General features: G+C 29.7%; 1 protein-coding gene and 1 long non-coding RNA gene across 2 annotated transcripts in view; one reads left to right on the top strand and one right to left on the bottom strand.

Moving 5' to 3' along the window:
- LOC142327568 (O-acyltransferase like protein) overlaps positions 1 to 19,767 on the top strand; it is a 267,527-nt gene that overhangs the window by 191,425 nt on the left and 56,335 nt on the right. The gene's annotated exons all lie outside the window — the stretch shown is intronic.
- The window catches only part of LOC142327569 (uncharacterized), an 87,981-nt gene that overhangs the window by 20,723 nt on the left and 47,491 nt on the right, over positions 1 to 19,767 (bottom strand). The window lies entirely within an intron of this gene.

Here is a 19,767-nt window from a genome sequence, read left to right as displayed (position 1 = left end):
ATAAAACTGAATGTGGAAATTACGCAGGATCATTTTGTTATGATAAAATTTACTAATAAGATATATTAAATAGATTACGCTGATTATTTATTTCATAAACAAAACAAGCAATGTCAAGTACAACTGAAGGTTCTTTAGTCATACAGGATGAAAGGTCTTAATATTTATGTCACATCAAGAGAATATTTCCTGGACTGTCTCAACATCCTTTACCTATCATCATCAATGGGATTTTCCAGAAGAAATTTAATTACGTCTGATTTAATTCATTTTAAATAATATTTTGTAATATTAATTCAATTATAAATGATGTTATTCTTAAACATTTATACTGGTTGTCGTTTTCACTTTCCGTATAAGTTAGCAAATATTAAAGGGTTTATAATTTTACAAATATAAATTAAAAAATAAAAGCATTAATGTAAGTTGAAGATAGTAGAATATTAATAATTAATCTTAATAGTATAAGATGTAGCATTTTATATATTGGATGAATTGTTTAACTATTTTTTTAAGATAAACAAAATAATTTATATTAAAAAAAAAATAGCCTAGAGCAGTGGTTCCCAAACTTTTCCGAGTCGCGGCACCATATTTTAATTAATTTTTTTTCATGGCACCCTAGCCTAAGAAAACGTATGACTACTTGTAAGTAAGAGAGAAAAATAAATGAAACTCGTGTAACTTCATTATTTTTTTACTTCATTAATATTAAATTAAAAACTATAAATGTCTTGGTTCAATTAACTATGAAGCTTTTACAATATTTCGCGGCGCCCCTGTGAAGAGGCCACGGCTCTCCAGAGCGCCGAGATGCACAGTTTGGGAATCACTGGCCTAAAGATAAAAGTCGAGTAATCTCTCGCACACCCATACATCACAAAACATTTTACTGCGACGAAAGAGTAAAAAAAAAACTGTTCTCCTGCACTCTCTTACTTATAAAGAAACCATGTGTGTGTATATATATATATATATATATATATATATATACACGAGTATACACACACACACAAAACTACTCGTACATTACATTCTTACTGAATCTTGGGTTGACTCGCTAAAATTTTTAACTACTTGAACAACCATGCCGAAAAAATTAATATATGGGTTTCTATTTGTATTTGCCTGTTTTGGTGTTTTATGAAAGCAAAAATTGAACCTACAGCGATTAAATTTTAAAAAGTTATCACCGCTAGATGTTTATTTTCCGATCAGGCGTGAAATTTTTTATACGCTACAAAATTCCATTTCCATATCCCACACACAAACTTTGAAGCTTGTGGCGATATCATAAAATCAAAAAAATACACCATCAATGATTAATTAATCATAATAATTAAAAAAAAACCTTGTATTACACCTTTCGAAATCTAAAGAAGTTTTTCTAAGATTTTATTTTAAATTTTACAGTTAAAAAGTTTCACTATAATTTTTCCGGAGCGATTAAATTTAAAAAAAAATATATATATATATATCTAAATACATATATTTATTTATTTTATTATGAGAAGGTTCAATGCATTCGTTGGGAATCAAAAAAAAATTATCTTATTATACGAAGTAGATAAGTTGACCTAAATTTAACGGTGTTTTACTTTTACTTCCTTGTACGATTGTCACGGCGAAAAATTTCAGTTTCCAGATTTCAACGGAAATATCCATTTTGACCATCCCTGAATCCATTTTGATAATTTCATAATATCGGTGTGACGTCTGCACGTACGTATATATCTCGCGTAACTCAAAAACGATTAGCCGTAGGATGAAATTTTGAATTTAGGACTGTTGTAACATCTATTTGGGCACCTACCCTTTTGATTGCAATCGACTAAACTAAAAGTGTCCAAAAAAGCCCAAAATCAAAAAAAAATGGATTTTGGATTTTTCGTAACTACAATAATAAAATATCCTTAAGAGCTTTTTAACGATATATGATAAGTGGTACTTAATTTTCATTGATTCCAGAGTTATAGCCAAATGAAATTTTAATTAATGAAATATTTGAATCATAGAAGGGGAAGTCACATCGGTTCGAACCAGACTTCATTTCCGTTTTTTTAACTTTTTTTCTTTTTAATTTAAACATATTGATTTATTACAAAGAAGTCATGTGGTGTACACATAAGATTTTGCTACTACTTAAATAATTTCTTAGTAAACAGCATTTTGAGTGATTTAACAAAAAAAATATTGAAAAATCAGAGACGGCCTTAAGACAAAGCTAATTTTTCATTATTACAATTATGATAATTTCATCAAATAAGTTTCATTAAAATCAGTTGAGCCATTCTTGGGTAATTCCTAAACAAAAAAGGAAAAAAAACCACCGACACAAATCAAAACAACCAGATTCCCTTCTGTAATAAAATATATTCTGAGAAATGAACAGGAAAATTTTAAATTATAAGTATATATTGAAAACGTGATGGCTGACAGAATTAATAATAAATAGATTTCAGGTTGGATATGATGGAGGTAATTATTAAAACATTCTCAATGTTACAAGGGAACTGAAGGATTTGTAAGGAGATGAAAAGGAAATGGTTAGAATTAAACTTCTATACAAGTGGCTTAGAGTATATAATTTTAACATTAATCGGCTTATTATGACTAAAAAGAAAGAAAAGTACAACTGCAGTCAGTTAACTGACTATGAGTAATATTAAAAAATAATAAATAGATACTGCCGTTTCTGAACCTGTACTAATCTGTACCTGTAAAGCAACTTGTCCTGACATCAACGCCTAGTAAAAAAAAAAACAAAAAAACCAGAATAAATGATGAAAATTTGTATATATGTTCTTCTAACGGTGTAAGTGCACAATAAGAAAGGAATTTTTGAAAATGAGTTTAGAGGATTAAAATGGAGTAACGATGAAATTTATAATTTTTATGAATTTCTCAATAAAAAATATCAACTTTATTTTCATACGTGTAATTTTCATGTCAATATCTAAACTTTCCATATTTTTTGAAAGTCCGACCTTTAGAGTCAAGAAGGATTTTGAATTTCTTTAATTTCTCGGTGACAAATGAATAACTTGATTTTTGGTATAATTTTCATATAAATATCTAAAAACCCATTTCTAGATTTTTCGAAATTCGACCTCGAAAGGGATGAAGATAAAAAACATTTTTGAAAAATGATTGCAAATTTTCCTATTTTCGACTATACTGAACGAGATATTTACTAGACTGGGGCTTACAAGTACTCTTCAAATAAATAACTAAACACCATATTTTAAGCGGTGTAAGACGCGGCGGCTCTACCAATACAACCAGTTACTGTATGTGCGACTGGCCGCACTTGCCTCTGGTTACTTAACTAAAACAAATAAATTAAAAGTAGCCTAATTAAAAAATAAAAAAGAAATAAAGAGAAACGAAGTACTATCACCTCCTAGTGTTTGTCGGGTAACGCTAAGAACTAGGCAAAATACATTTTTACCCGTACAAAGTACAGGTAACCAGTTGTAATTTTTTAAGATGGAGGCACCGACTGTTATGAAACCTACATTCTTAGATCGCTCAAAGTTTCGGGTTCTGCACTGACCAAACTGTTGCTCTGAAGAAATTACAATACAAAAATATTTTTTTTAAACTGAACAGGCTATGAAAACAACGGGGTCCAAGGGGCAGAGTCCTCAGGTAAGACGGGAAGGGCGAGCGAAGCTATCCATGACTTGCTAAATATTCCCTGACCGCGACGGGAAACGCAACCATATAGCGCAGACGAAACCGCGACGAGGATGCTTGTTTTAAGATAAATTCTGCAAGAGCATAATTTTTTAATTTAATGTCTAATTTTGTTTAAATGGTATTTTATGTAGTTTTGATTGTTATTATTACCGATTCGGTAAACCGAGAATTTCCGATATAATGTTTATTTAACTTTTACTACTTACTAAAGTAAATAGTTATGGATTGATCTACCGGTTTTTTAATAATTCGGAATATATATATATATATATATATATATATATATATATATATTTCCAAAACTTTCCGGGAGATTTTAAACATAAGTACGGAGGTCGCCTTTTACGTTTTTACAAACGACCACTATATGGCACTACTGAGGTGTAACATTACTATTATTGTAAAATTTGGCTTTTTTTATTGTTACAATAGTGGTAGCTCAGAAATCGGCCGTTGTTTGTTCAGTGAGCGTTTAAAAAAAAGAGTAGTTTCGGGAAAAATGGAAATTTCATGTAAAGATTTTCGTTGAATGATTTTTTACGATTCTAGTAAGGGCCTAACTCAACAACAATGTCTCGAATAGCTTCGAACAACTTTTGGTAATGAATCAACGTCAGAAAAGACTGTTTACAATACAATTAGTTTACATAATTTCGTGAAGGTCGACCAAAATTGCTTGCTGTTCCAAATACAACGACGCAGTGCGTTTTGGAAGGGCCAAAAGATGTGTCTATTATAGTGCATATGACTTACCGAGATAGAAGCATCCTTAGGGATATCGAAGACTACAATTCGATTTCGCACGAACAGTTAGCTGTGAAAAAGGTCTGTTCTCGATGAATTCCGCGCAATTTGATCGAAGCTCAAAAACAGGCCCGTATACAACATCATAACTCGAGACGAAACTTGGATACATTCGTATGAGCTGGAAACTAAGCAACAATCAATTGTTTGGGTGTTCCAAAATGAATCGAATCCAACAAAAATGGTTTGTTCGCGAAGTACGTCCGAGAAAATGATCGCTTGTTTCTTCGGTTATACTGGACATGTAGCAACCATTGTTTTAGATGATCGAAGAACAGTCAGTGATGAATGGTGTAAAACAATTTGTTTGCCAAAAAATCATCAATGAAATCAGGAAAAACAACCGAAAACGTCGCACCATGATAATGCCAGCTCTCACACAGTACGTCAAACAATTGATTATTTGACGGAGACAAACGTTGAACTAATATCTCATTGCCCGTATTCACCTGATTTATCGCTTAACGACTTCTATTTGTTCCCAAATTTTTAAACAAAAAATGCGTGAACAGCGATTTTCATCACCTCAAGAAGCTGTTGAATCCTTTTAAAACCACTTCCTTTCACAAAACGAACTTCAGAGTGAAAAAAAATGTTTCGAGAACCGGTTCGAACGCATGCAAGTATATAAATCTTAAAGTCGAATATTTTGAGAAACAATAAAACGATTTGTACCAAAATAATTTTTTCTTTCAATGTTTTTGTAAAAACTTAAAAGACGGCGCTCGTAAATACACAAACAGAAAATTATACATCAAGCTAACTAGACTATTGTCTTTGAATTAGGGGTTCTAGTCTCGATTTTAAAACAGGAAACTTTTGACTCGTCCTTTAATAATTTATTCAGAAAGAGAAACAGATATCTACAAAGAGATTCAAATAGGCCACACTTACGTGTTTAATATGAATTATAATTGTTTTTTTCTACTGGTGCGATAAATTTTAAAATATTTATATTCTTAAAAATATGTTAGAAAATGTTCATTCCTATATAGAAATTAAAGTTTATAAAATTAGTTTAATATAAAGAAATAAGCTCTAAAGATGATACAAAATTTAAGCGGATATAAAAGATCCAATGCAATATATATATGTGCAAATATTATAACTATACGTAAATAATTTTTTGGCCTTAAGGATAAACTTTCAATCAAAATGACTATCGATAAGATATTAGAAAGCCACAGGAAAAGGATTCTTTATGATCGGCCAAGTGTTCCAGACAATCTGATGTTTCACCACAACGATCCTTATAGGCACTACGAAAAATTTTTCAAAAAAATGAAATGCTGCGGTGGATATTCTTCCTTAGGTCTCATTTTAAACCTTGATCTTTTTTTTTTACCTAAAAATTGAAAATCCATCTGAAAGGTATTTTGACAAAATCCAAAAAGCCATGAAATAGCAGTTATATGAAGCTCGACTTAAGGTTTTTCAGCACGTATTACTATTAAGTCCTCATAGCTGAAAATAATTCCATTTCTTCATAGGTAGAGCTTTATATAAAAAAAATATATATATATATTTTCCTACTTTGCCGTGTTAAATGTAGCAGATATGCACAACCTAATTTATATATCGATGATTCAGAATATTATACATTAATATATTCAATTATACCCAATATATCGATGCTTTTTCATCGAAAACATCGGTATTTTTAAAACAGTTCTAATTGTAATTATTAGTATCTAAAATACATTATATAACTACTTATAAATGAAAAATAAACAAACGATAATTATGGAACAGCAATTAAATGAAAACTGGTTTATCTGAGAAGTTGGCATTTAATCAAACTTCATATCCTTCGTTCCAAGATATTACCATATGAATGACCAAATATTAGAAGTGTACCGTTCATCTTAATTATTTTATTTACTAATACATGAATTCAAAAGAAAATACTTTTTACATACTTTGAAAAGAAAAATGAATCGTTATTACACTGTTGCACATCGATTCATTTTGTAAGCGATTGCAATAGTAAACTACAATACGGTGTTTCCAAAACATAACCACGTGTACGATCATACGCAGTGAAAGTATTAATTGCAATTCAACTGATGTCCATTCTACGTTCGTGTATGCAATCGTTCTATTATTATTAGTACGATCCTTATTTCATTCACTACCTGAGTAGTAATATTTTTTTAAAAGTTTCTCAAATAAGAAAAAACAATAAAGAATTAAGTATAGTTACCGCAAGCTTTAGCGTTTGCTTCACTTATACGCTTCCTCGAATTCTAAACAATGTTTTCGACATAAAAAAATCCTTGACTTAATAATAATCTATACATTCTACCATTAAAATATGTAATAGTCACTATAATTTACAATTATAAACACGTAATTGTACATTTTAATAGAATAACACCCGACTTTAAAAATTGTTACTGTATGTAAATTAATTTCTCCCGTTTCTTTTTTTAATATAAGTTATATGTTGTAATTCTTTTGATGAAATTAAATTCTGTATATTTACTATCACCTTACACAATAAAAGATTATTGTGATAATCGATGTGATGAAATATTAGATGAAAGGAACAATATAATATCATAACAGCAGGACATTACCGAATTTATATATACATATTAGGCTTGATATAATTGAAGTATGAAATCTTTAATTTCATATAAGGCTGCATATTATATTATGTAAAGCGATTCAAATACCATCTTTTACGAGTAAATACGGTTAACACAGTCTACATTATTATAATTTATATTCTTTAAAACGCCTTATGAAATACGACTCTGTAACAATATATTATTAAAATTTAATTTAAATAACCTTTATTAACTACATGGCTAATTATTTCAGATGAATTTCAACATTTCGGTCATTGTTTAAATAATATACAAGTTATTGTGAAAGACCGAGAACTGGCAAACGTCGATATTCTCCAGTGAATGTCGAAACATTCATCAAATACGACGATGAAAGACCGAAATATTTGTTTATTCGAATCTTCGCCGATGCATTTCGACAAACGCAGATAAGCTCTAGTGGAGGTCGAATCAATAACCAGAAATTAAAAAAAAAACACCCGATACAAATCTCTAAGATAAATAGATTACGAGAAGCTTTCGTAAAAAAGCCAAGTTTAAATTTAAGCCAAATATAATACGTTCGCTAATCTCGCCTAAAGTTAAATATAAAATTAATATATGTTATTCTGCAACAGTGGAGGCGATTAATGAAATTCACCGGATTTATAAAAAAATTTCATCAAACTTTCAGCATTTTATAAATTTAATTTATAAAGGGCCAATCAGGTTATAAAGAATATTTTAACTGCTCAGATGAAGATTTTTTTTGTCTTCAGTCATTTGACTAGTTTGATTCAGCTCTCCAAGATTCCCTATCTAGTGCTAGTCGTTTCATTTCAGTATACCCTCTACATCCTACATCCCCAACAATTTGTTTTACATATTCCAAACGTGGCCTGCCTACACAATTTTTCCCTTCTACCTGTCCTTCCAATATTAAAGCGACTATTCCAGGATGCCTTAGTATGTGGCCTATAAGTCTGTCTCTTCTTTTAACTATATTTTTCCAAATGCTTCTTTCTTCATCTATTTGCCGCAATACCTCTTCATTTGTCACCCATCTGATTTTTAGCATTTTCCTATAGCACCACATTTCAAAAGCTTCTAATCTTATCTTCTCAGATACTCCGATTGTCCAAGTTTCACTTCCATATAAAGCGACACTCCAAACATACACTTTCAAAAATCTTTTCCTGACATTTAAATTAATTTTTGATGTAAACAAATTATATTTCTTACTGAAGGCTCGTTTAGCTTGTGCTATTCGGCATTTTATATCGCTCCTGTTTCGTCCATCTTTAGTAATTCTACTTCCCAAATAGCAAAATTCTTCTACCTCCATAATCTTTTCTCCTCCTATTTTCACATTCAGTGGTCCAGATGAAGATAAAGATACAAATAAATGGTCATAATGTTTACCCTTTGTTCAATTTTTTTATAAAAATATTTTAATTCCTCACCATTAGTGCATGCTGAATGCGGTAAATTTGATTAATCGCCTAATATCGTTGATATATATATAAATATATATAAAATTATAAGTGAAGATATTATTATCCCGTATGTATTTGTGAAAATGTAATATTTTTTGTTCATAAGCGTTTGGAAGTCATTAATGAAATGGTCGCCTTTCGTCTTATTGACAAACCATTTCGTACAAAAAATCGTGTTATCCATCCACGGCTTGCTTTCAAATCAACTTTATTCAGTGATTTAGCGATTTCACGAGCATATGATTGACACATTTCTGTCGTGACAGCATAACCGCATTTTCTTTTTCCGTAACAGTCATACAATTTTTTTTCTATGTCTGTGTATTTTGGTTTTAAGCCACGAAAAGCCCTTTTATTACCAGTGCCTTTCACCAGAAGTTGTTTCTTCTTACGTCAGTCTCGAATGCAGCTTTCATCTACGTCAAATTTTCTTCCTGCCGCCCGATTTCCAATTTTTCAGCCTCTTCGATAACGCGCAGTTTTTCATTTACTGTAAAACATCGTGAACGCTGTCCTTTTGTACTCATTTTAATGCCGTAATTAAAATAAATCACCGTATTAAACTTTACAAGATAAACTAAACAGATAAAATGCTCATAACCGTCCACATATACAAACAGTACAATGACTATGGCGAATAGATAAGACGAATAGGTAACTGATACTGTAAGTGTAATGTCATTAGAACCGGATGCAGCCTATACAGAATGAATCAGTTTTGTAAAAATACCATAACTTCGTTCCTATCGATAATATGAACAGGATGTTAATAATTAAGGATGTATTCTGTGTAAGCGGCATCCGGTATTGATAAACGAAAGCCTAATGTAACTATATTTATGCGATTGAATTTAGGTACTTCTAAGAAAATGTTTACTTTACATAAATTATCCTGGCTAAAGGTTGTGTTTCAAGTAAGCCCCGCACCCTTATTTTTTCTCTCCAATTTCAAGAAAAAAAGTTGGGGGATACTCGAATAAATACAGTAATTCCGTTTAAACAGGTTTTGCCGTTCATACGCAATTCTTTAAAAAGAAAAGGAAAGAAAAAAACTGCACTTGAAGGTAAATTAAAAAAAAACAAATAAAACATTTTCAGCAATTTAAACTCGGTGACTTACAAGGGTTAGAATGTTTTTAATAGTTATTTTTAATTCCACACCGACATCAAAATTTAACGAAATTAAATTTTTTAGACTTTTAAAGCGGTATTTTAACTGTTACATAAATGTTTGAAATTCTCTTTACAATCACTTTTTATTGATTGACGACCATCCATTGGTTGTTTTAAGAAGGTAAGGTTCTTTTTAAATTGGCTGGCAAAAAGAAGACCGTGAATATTGTTTTCAATGTATTTATTACGTAATCTATGTCACTCGAACAAATCTTTTCTAATATATTTTGTGAAAATCGGTTCAGCCGAACTGTAGTTACTCGGGCAAACATACTAATTAAATTATTCTCCCTCTGAATAATTTTTTTAGTAATTAGTTTATAGAAATGCAAATTATAATTAAAACATATCGGTCTACGATAATGTATATAATGTTTAAATAAATATTTCATTTTCAAAGAATTCTGTGATACAAATACACAAAAGAAATATTATAAAAACATGTATATTTCAATAAACATTAACTAATGTTTGTTAATTTTAACACTACAACAAATTTGTTGATAAAAGAACATTCTAAACGGAAAAAAATAGATAATTTGATGTAACAGGGCATACGTAATACACAGTATGCATAAAAAAATTTTTACAAAAAAATTACATCGTTTTAATATTGGTAAGATAAATAAATACAAAAACTTATATAACGTAAAAATTACACGAAAATATGCACCCGCATAAATAACAGAAGCATAAAAAAGAAACACAGATCGAACAGTGATGATGCAACAAGCAATAAATATTCACACAATAAAAATAATCAATGGCAAGGTAAGCTTCTGAAACAGGTAAAACTGGAAAATGAAAGTCTAACCTTACAGGTATTGCTCAATTAACTCTAGTCAAAAATACAACGTTTAATTCCGGATTGGTTAATATATATTTATATTTCATTTACTTTATATTTATCTGTTACCGGAACTATTATTGCACATCTGTTATGATAAATAAATAAATCAGACGTAAAAATTAACGAATAAAAACGATTAACAAACAGCAAGAAAACAGACTAATAAAACCAACTAAAAAAAAGTTTTTTTTATGAAATGAATTATTCGTTTAAATTTTACTACACCGTAATTTTCCAAAATCAATTTTATTTATTATATTTTTATGTTTTTAAATTACGCCTAAAACAAAATTAGTTCTAAAGAACCAACCACAAAAGCGAAAAAACCTGTTTGATAAAGGAATGAAAAAAATTACGTAAAATGTTTACTACTGAGCGTTACTAACGCTCCCTGGAATGCTGAATATGTATATAGATGGCAAAAAATAATTTAAATATTACTAATGATCAAGCTGTTTGTAATTAACTTACAATAATCAAGCATACTAAGAAAAAATACCGTAAAAATGTTTAAACAGTATTAAAAATCGATTTATTAATTTAAAAACCTAACAACACAGATGTAGGACTTTCTCATCTCGCGGCTGAAGCCGCGTTCCGGCTTTTAACATAATTTAAAATATTTATCATTGTATTTAAATATAATACTTTTTCGTTTCTTTAATTCAATTATTCTAACTAAAGCGCGCGTGCATACCGTATTTAATTCACGCAGGTGTGGAGGTACTACCGGCGACTGTCGGCACTAACTAAACTGATGTAATTTTACAACTTACACAGAACAAATTTTGTTTGTACGGTCAGCAGACCGCGAGATTTAATACTGAATCGATAATTTTTATACTGAATCGACCGGGCGATCGATCGAGTTCGAGACCCAGCCAGACCGAGTTATTTTTTAAAAATATTATTCATTTATTTAATTCTACCACTCACTTGTGACGTCACAACAAATCAGAAGACTACAACAGCGTTTTTTATGGTGGAAGTGCGATTTTACAAAACCTTTTTCTGGAAATATTATTTTTTAACCGTTAAAAAAGTGGCTAAAAAAATATGACCATAATTTATGCGAGATACTAAGGGTGACCTTGATCTACAGTTTAACGCCCTTGACCTGTTAAACTGAAAATTTAATCGTATCAATGCTTCATATATTGAAGTAATCTGACCAAGCTTTGTCAAAATCGGTCCAGTACTTCTGAAGATGTAAGGAGTGCGAAACCGAACACACACACACATACATACAAACATCCGGAAAATTTCCATTAGGTTTTTTGGGTTCCTACGGTGTCAAAACGTCAAGATCCGGTGAAAACCGCGTATGCTCAAATTGGAGCGATTACAATACTTTCCCTTCTACAGCTATAGCGCTATGTAGACGGGAAAGTAATAATGTTTATTTGATTAAAAGTAAGATTTAACATAAAATGAAAGCATATTGGTGTATAGATAATTTCCAACTTTATTGAAATTCGTTAATAACCTCATAAAATAGCCGATCTTAACAGAATAATTATTCCCTAATAAATTGTCAAAATAAATCGGTTTTTCATTATGAAATAGAATTGTAAAAAAAAAACCCACCTACAAACTGAAAATTAGATTGTCATTTTAAACGTTAAATAATTACCAGTATACATTGAGGAAAAAAGTATTAAAAAATTGATAAATAAGTGGTAAATTAATAATATAAAAATATATTTACAAATTTTTGCAAAACGAATATTTCTTAATATTAACAAAATATAAATGAAACTTTTAACCAAGTGCTGATATGTTTGTATATTTCGTTTAAAGTTAAAAGTATCGAGTTTGAGAATCAAATCCTTAACCGTAAACTGATAATGATAATTTAATAATCGAAATCCAGTTTTTGATTGTTTTTTTTTTTATTTTTCAATTTGTTTAACTGCTCTTTCTTTATATAAAACCACAGATATTTAACTCTTTATATGGAAATATCTGAAATTTTATTCATTAATTTTAATCATTTTATTTTACTATTTCAGATTCAAAAATGTTTCAATGTTATTTAAAAATTAATATTCAAACCATATTAATTCAATTAATTTTTTTTTCCATAACCAATTCTGAACAAGATCTCTAAAATACTTTACAATTACTAAATGACCTTCAAATTTATTTTAATTATTAAAAAAAAAAAAAAAACTGGAATCTTATTTACGTATTTAAAATTTTCAGATGCACTTTTAATAACAGATTTATATTAATTTTAACGAAAAAATCATAAATAATTATTAAAATTTTAATGAGAACAAAATTTTTATAAATGATTTCACCTACTTTTCTTATTATAGAAAATTTGTACTGTACAAGAAATTTTTCTTGGTGTAAGTAACTTTTTTTTATAACTAGATCATAAAAAATCAATTTTAGCGAAACGATTAAACATTGCATAATAGTAAATTTTTGTCAACACATGATTTTCAAAAATGTATTGTAAAAATTAATTAAAAAATCTTTTTTCCTGTTCTTTCTTTTATTAAGATAATGCACGGGTAAGTTACTAGATTTTCCTTAAAAAAAAAAAACGTTGTTTTTCTACGATTTACCAAAATTTAATTTATGCTACATTTAAAAATGATAGCCGGCCTCCTTGGCTCGAGTATTAGCGTCTCGGCCTTTCATCCGGATGTCCCGGGTTCGAATTCCGCTCAGGCATAGCATTTTCACACGCTAAAAATTCTCATTTCATCTCATTCTCTAAAGCAATAACTAGGTGGTGGTCATGGAGGCTAAAAAGAAAAAAGATTTAAAAATGATAACACCGTAAACAATTCTTCAGTTAATATAACAGCGATTGGATTTTGAATTTAAATGCTACCGTTTGAAAGGGAAAACATCTGTAATCAAGACCAGATTAGTCTAACACTGTAAATCTGATTGGTTAGAAATCCCTTCTCCCACAGTATAATCGCGCGAATGCTGAATAAATATTTGAAAACCAACTCGAGTAAAATTGATTACGAGGTTACAATCATTTAAAAAGAAAATAAGTTTCTTTTTTTTTACATAAAGGAAGAAACATCAAAATTATTTTTCCCAATCCAGTTTAATCGCGAACAAACATTCGTCAAAAAGGAAGACGCGTAAAACACGTTAAACAAAAAATGTTATGCGGTAATTAACCCAAAACTAGTTTCGAACTCATTTTGTGTAAGTAGAGAAATAATCATAACTTTCTCCTTTACTGTTAAGTTAAAACCTTGCCCTTGAGCTAGTTTTTCAGCAACAGGAAATACCGTTAATTTAGAAAACCTTAGACTATTAAAATTAGATGAATTATTTCAACACGGCAATCTACAAAACATTACAAACAAAATTTGATTCGTAGAGAAATCCAACGAGAAATAACTTTTTTACGTATGACCGATATAATTTTTTAATGATTTAATGAAATCTGCTTCTTGCCGGACTAAACTTGTTCATTTAAATTTCATTTTGTCAGACTGCAAAACGAAACAAAGAAAAAAGAAGAAATTATTGTTCTCTGTGGAACAAAACCAGTTTTCAATTCATTGTTGGCTACATGTAAATCTCATGCCTGATCACAAGGTTGATTTTAGCGAGAGCCATATCGTGTTTGTATTGGGCAATTTATCTGGACAAGTATGCGAATAATTACTGGCCTTACAATATAACAGTAAACGAACGAAAAAATAAGTACCTAATCTTATGGGCCTTCACAATGCCACGCCCTGAACCAAGGGACGTTGGAACCTATCCAACGGTCACCATTCACCTTGGAAGTCTGCTATCTACAGAATGTCGAGGTATGAAAAACGTTTTAGTAAATTTTATCGGTAGAAATGCCACTAGAAATTTCCAGTTATCAATCACACAGTCCATTCTTCATGCCCGGGCTAAACAACCACCCCCAAATTCAGTTAGGAATTGGGACTGAAGAAACAAATTTTGACATGATAATCGTGGCTTCGGCCACGGCCAATATACTCAAGTAAACTTCACCCGACTCGCCGATGTGCGTCGAACCACAAAAATCTGACCCGCTCCGAGTGCACGCACTTTTTGGCGTGCTGCTCAAGTATGCTGAAGACGCAAGGTAGAAGTCAACACCCGTAAAATCGGACTGAAGTACGAGACGATCCGAGCAGTACAAAGTCCGAGGCGGCACAAACTTTGGACCGATTTTGTGCTCGATATAATTAGCTTTCTGCTTACGTAAAGTCCATTAGTGAGGGGACTGAATTAACATAAGGATAATATGTGATGTGATTATAAGTGTCATAACTTTAATGATTCCCGTTTGCCTTCTTCACAGAATCAATAATACAACTACATATATGTAAGCAAAGTGTTCAAAAACATTACTGTTTTAAGACAGCCCAGTAAATTTTGCTTACAATTAACACAGAAAGAAATATTTAAAGCCACTTCACTGATTAAACTTTCTAGGGTATTGTCAAAGTAAGGTCTATTCCAAACTTTTGTCGACTTGTGGGATGAGTGCAGGCAATGATACAGACTACAGATTCACCATGTTTTAATTCTATTTGCAGTAATATTAGCTCATTCTCAATAACAGCCTGCTTGCACCTAACAAGCTTTTTAATGTTTTATTTTTTTTTTAATTAAGCATTTAGAGTGTATTACATCACTATTATGAGATGGTTGTCGCTCCCCTTTTTTGCTCTGATAAATGAAATACACACAATTCCACCTTCTATCAAAATCTAACTTGTGTAATTGAATGGTGTTAAAATCATATAGCAATCACTGATCTAACTTGTCTCCTAAATTAATTCACTGGTGAAGGAACCGGATATTTAGCTGTGAAAGATTTCCTGGAAGAAAATATTTTAAAATGTACCATTAACCAATTTTTTATATTTTAAAAATGTTATAATCTTATTTTTTTACACCGATACACTTTAATGATAATATACAAAGTCTTCTGTTCTTATAGAATGGTGAACTGGTTATAAAAAATTTTATCATCTTGCTTTACTGTCAAGTTGTAGCGAATTCCTTACACCTCTGTTGTTTCCAACTGTTCCTGTCTCATTTTTGTTCATTTATCTACTTACTATACCCTCTATTTTTGATTTAATTTATCAGCTTCAATATTTTCCTATTTTTACTTTTCTCTCCAGTTCCTTTAGGAGATGTTATTAAAAGCTTTTTTCCTTTCAATTTCCAAATGTCCAATCCAGATTTCCTTTCTTCCTCTGAACTGTACATAAAAGCGCTCTATCCTCAGAAATACAGCTAAGCACCTCTCACTCATCATTCAACCTACCCATTTATTCTGTTCATCTTCCAAAATACTTTCATCGAAAAATCTTCTATCTTAACCATCTCTTTTCTAACCTGTAATTTATAGAGGAATACACTACACGCATAACATTTGATCATTCTTTTACTAAATCCATTACACTGCATGATAATAATTTATTCTTGTAAATATTTCTTCACTTAGCTATTTTTGCCAAGATCTCTACTTTATAATTAAAATCCTTCATCAACATACTTTCCACATACATTAATTAAATTTTTTTTCTCTTCTTTCAACTCTTGATTACCATGTCCTCTTTATTGTTTACCTAAAAGGCTATTGTATAAATACAACTTCATTAACAAATACGGTAATGTCTTAATTAAAACATTAAAATATTTTTTTTGGTAGATTATATAATCAATCCTAGCATAACTATCTTATAATTACTTATAAGTATATATATTGATAAATAATATAATAAAACAAAAAAAATTTAATGCCGTACATTAGTCAGAATGTGAATTGGTCTGCCAGTAAATTAACCAGCTAATTTTGGACAGTGATTTACATATATGGTAGATACTTATTCGAATCATATACACTACGCCTCATATAGTGTTCTTCACCGTAGCATGTACAAGTAAAATTAATTCACTGGTTTGTCATTTTTTATTTATACAGCTCAAGGGTAAAAAATAGTTAATATGAATTTTAAGTGATAAACATAGAAACTGATATAAACTAAAATAAGTGATATTTAATTTTAGCATTTATAATAGACACCATAGCCTCTTATATCATACATACATAATTCATTATTTACATATATTTGATAAAATGCTTTGCTATAAAAGTCAAAGAAAAATAAAGGAAAACATGAATTTGTTTTAATATGAGAAAATAATAAAAAAAAATTAAATCTAATAATACAACCAGAACTTAACAACTTAACTTAGTAATACATTTGAGAAATATGTTAATAGTAACATAAAACTAGATGTGATAAACAAGCATATAAGTAGAATATAAAATCAGAGAAAAATAAAACTGCAACCTCTAATGGATAATTAAGATTTGCTACATTATATTTGTAAAAACTACCTCATGTTAATGAAAAAATTCCACTTTACCAATAAAAAAACTTAATTATTTAAAATCTGATATATCTGTATATTATTGGTAGATTTATAAAATCTTAAAAAGAAAGAAAGAAAGAAAGAAAAAAAAATTTTTGATGATAAAAAAGTTGTTTATTGCTAAACTTCTATATTATAATGAATTTTATGGGTTAAAAAGTTATTTTTTGGAATTTTTTTTATAAAAATGTGCGTGTTGAATAATGCAAGTTAATGTGGTTGAGTGAATATATGTTTTCCTATTCCATTTTTGATACTGATAAACTGTTACAAAAATGTTCAACATCGCATCAACATGTCGTTATCAGGCCAATATTTTAAAATAAATACAGGATTATATAAAGCCTTCAAAAAGTGAAAAGATACGTTAATTATTTCAAAAACATTGTTCCCACATGCCAAAAACTGACAAAAAAATTTAGTACATTAATAATTTATGAAAATTTTTATCATAACTGAAACATTTTTTAGGAAAAACAATTTTCCAAATATTACTTACAAGCGATAAAGTATGAGAAAAAAATGTTTAAAATAACACTTTGAAGTATTTAAATTAATGACATTGTTGCTTAAAATTAAATAAATAGCCAATCATAATTTTGTAGGGACTTCAAAATTAGTTTAATTGAAATGTATTTACTATAAAAGTATCTATATCTTTAAAAATATAAATGTACCAGCTCCTGTTACAGCTTCGCCTGTACTATATGATTACCTGTTTCATGTAGCAATCAATTTTTTTTATATTATGTTTTTCAGTCAAGTAATCTGAGGCAAGTGCAGCCAGTCACACATACAATAATGATGGCAGTGGCTATGTTGGTTAAGCCATAGTGCCTATATACCTTTCCACCCCTTAAAAAATCAAAATTTAAAAAAAAACCCGAAAATGGTTTTTAATTATTTGTCTGAAGAGTATTTACAAGACCAAATCTACTGAATACCTCGTTTACTACAGCCAGGATTGGGAAAATTTATAATCAAAATTGTAAATATTATTGTTCAAATTTTTTTACTTTTTTTTCATCACCTTTCAAGGTCAAATTTCAAAAATCTAGACATTAGTTTATTGACCTGAAGATTACACTCACCAATAATTAGGTTGATTTCTTCATTTGTTACCGAGACATTAAAAATATAAAAGGGATTCAAAAATCCATTTTAACTCTTGAAACTTGGATGTCAAAAAAAATATAGAAATTGGTTTTTAGATATTCACATCATTCAGTTCAAACCCAGCTTACACAGTGTCAGACACTCATGGTTAACAATTTATTAAAGTTTGTGCTTTGACCAGCAAATCTCCACTACTACATGTATATATATTTTTAGATATTTTTCAATATGAAATATATATCTAAAACCCTTCTCAGTTATGCAAAGAAACATGGGTAAAAATTTGGTTGCGAATAATCAAATTAGTTTTTTAACTTATCCCGAACAAACTAAAACCCTCTTCCTCTTTATATATATATATTCGTAGATCTAAAATAAATATAAAAGTATCTAAATTTTTACTGATTCTTTTGAAGCAAGTTTTATGTTTTCTTTAAATTGGAAATATTGAATACATTCAAAATATATTTAAATCAATACAAAGAAAACTGTTGCAAAAAGGAAAAAACACAAGAAACTTGAATTTCAATAAAACTAAAAAAAGGATTATAGAGAAAAATATGAGAATTTCACTGATTATAAACTACGCCTCTCTGATTTAGAAATATGTATCATTCCTTACCTGATATGTGAATTCATAAAAAAATTGACATTTATGACAGAATAATCTTTTTTTTTCCTGTTTAGCCACCGGTAACTACCGTTTAGATAATTCTTCAGAGGATGATATGTATGAGTGTAAATGAAGTGTAGTCTTGTACATTCTCAGTTCGACCGTTCCTGAGATGTGTGGTTAATTGAAACCCAACCACCAAAGAACACCTGTATCCATGATCTAGTATTCAAATCCGTGTAAAAATAACTGGCTTTACAAGGGCTTGAACGCTGTAACTCTGACTTTCCAAATCAGCTGATTTGGGAAGACACGTTAACCACTAGACCAACCCGGTGGGTATGACAGAATAATCTTGCTTTTTCCTGTTTAGCCTCCGGTAACTACCGTTTAGATAATACTTCAGAGGATGATATGTATGAGTGTAAATGAAGTGTAGTCTTGTACATTCTCAGTTCGACCAATCCTAAGATGTGTGGTTAATCGAAACCCAACCACCAAAGAACACCGGTATCCACGATCTTGCATTCAAATCCATGTAAAAATAACTGGCTTTACTAGGACTTGAACGCTGGAACTCTCGGCTTTCCAAATCAGCTGATTTGGGAAGACGCGTTCACCACTAGACCAACCCGGTGGGTTATGACAGAATAATCTAATTTCTTAAAACTTCACTTAAACGTTTTATGTGAAAATATTTTAATACAAGAATGGCATCGAAGTACACATCATTTTACTATAGCAATCCAATAATAATAAGCAGTAATGAAAACATATAAATAGAATATACTTTCAAATGTTGACTACATAATTTTTCAATTCTAAAATCTCAATTAAATTAGGAAAAAGTGATTATTGGACAATCAAAGGGAAATTATCAACAAAATAAAAAAAAAATCATTGAAGTTGGTGTAATTTGTAGTACAAACAAGGCTGACCACTCAAAAAAAAAAAGAAGATGTATGCATACAGGTTGAATTAACAAGTGACAATCTCTCACATACATACAATTTAAAAAAAAATTATTTTATTTATTTTTGTTTAAAACATAATGACCTATAG

This window comes from Lycorma delicatula, chromosome 7, assembly GCF_047948215.1.
Source record: "Lycorma delicatula isolate Av1 chromosome 7, ASM4794821v1, whole genome shotgun sequence".
NCBI lineage: Eukaryota > Metazoa > Arthropoda > Insecta > Hemiptera > Fulgoridae > Lycorma > Lycorma delicatula.
Note: the sequence above shows the minus strand (reverse complement) of the source record. Positions and strands in the feature narration are given on the sequence as shown.